The sequence below is a fragment of the Colobus angolensis genome, unplaced genomic scaffold (genome assembly GCF_000951035.1).
Source record: "Colobus angolensis palliatus isolate OR3802 unplaced genomic scaffold, Cang.pa_1.0 Scaffold9, whole genome shotgun sequence".
In the NCBI taxonomy this organism is placed as follows: domain Eukaryota; kingdom Metazoa; phylum Chordata; class Mammalia; order Primates; family Cercopithecidae; genus Colobus; species Colobus angolensis.
The window spans coordinates 6085950-6087387 of NW_012122931.1; the positions used below are offsets into that span (position 1 = coordinate 6085950).

Sequence of the window (1438 nt, forward strand, 5' to 3'; positions counted from 1 at the left end):
GGAGGCAGAGGTTGCAGTGAGCCAAGATTCTGCCACTGCACTCCAGCCTGCATGACAGAACAAGACCCCTTCTCCAAAACAAAAAACAAAAAACAAAAAAACACTAATTGTAACACAAAGCACTAGCTCTGTTTTAAAATTGTCAGCCTGTAATCCCAGCACTTTGGGAGGCCGAGGCCAGTGGATCACCTGAGGTCAGGAGTTGGAGACCAGCCTGGCCAACATGGTGAAACCCTGTCTCTACTAAAAATACAAGAAATTAGTTAGGCGTGGTGGCGGGCGCCTGTAATCCCAGCTACTCAGGAGACTGAGGCAGGAGAATCCTTTGAACCCAGGAGGCAGAGGTTGCAGGGAGCGAAAATCGGGCCAGTGCACTCCAGCCTGGGCAACAACAGTGAGACTCTGTCTCAAATAACTAATCTTTCAGGATTTTCTCATCAAAAGAGGTTTAAACACACCTAAAATTTATACATCTCTTTCCTAATGGTTAATGCTTTAAAAGCAACTTCGATTCTGCTCAAAAAATAGCCACCAACTCCCACATGGCACACTGGAATCACTAATCATTTTTCTGATAACAAGACAGTATTCAGGCCGGGCATGGTGGCTCACGCCTGTAATCCAGCAGTTAAAGAGGCTGAAGCTGACAGATCACTTGAGGTCAGGAGTTCCAGACCAGCCTGGCCAAAATGGTGAAACCCTGTCTCTACTTAAAACACAAAAATTAGCCGGGTGTGGTGGTGCACACCTGTAGTCTTATCTACCGGGGAGGCTGAGGCAGGAGAATCGCTTGAACCCGGGAGGCAGAGGTTGCAGTGAGCCAAGATTGCGCCACTGCACTGCAGCCTGGAAAACAGGAGCAAAACTCTGTCTCAAAAAAAAAAGGGAAGGAATAGTAATGACAACACTGCCCCAACACTGCTGGCACAAAACGGCAGGGGAGGAAAAAGTAAACTGTTCCTCACAAGGTTCATTCCTCGTCCGGTGGAAATTGCAAAGACGTCTTAATTCCAGCTGAGAGGTGAAGGAAGTGGTATCAGAGAGCATGGGCAGTATGTGTAATAAGTATTTACTGAGAGCCTATCATGCTTTTCTGGGTGCTGAGAATACAGGGGTGGCTGGGCGCAGTGGCTTATACCTACAATACCAGCACTTTGGGAAGCCGGCAGGATCACTTGAGCTCAGGTGTTTGAGACCAGCCTGGGCACCATAGGTAGATCCACATCTCCAAAAAACATCTAAAAAAAATTAGCCAGGTGTGGTGGTGCACACCTGTGGTCCCATCTACTCGGGCAGCTGAAGTGGGAGGATCACTTGAGCCCAGGAGTGAACCATATTGCAGTGAGCCCTACTGTGCAATTGTATTCCAACCTGGGCAACAGAGCAAGACCCTGCATCAGCCAAGAAAAGAAAAAAGAAAGAGAGAGAGAGAGAGAGA

General features: G+C 48.0%; 1 protein-coding gene across 1 annotated transcript in view; it reads right to left on the bottom strand.

Annotated features, from left to right (window-relative positions):
- Positions 1 to 1438, bottom strand: part of NUP188 (nucleoporin 188kDa) — a 96032-nt gene that overhangs the window by 93252 nt on the left and 1342 nt on the right. The gene's annotated exons all lie outside the window — the stretch shown is intronic.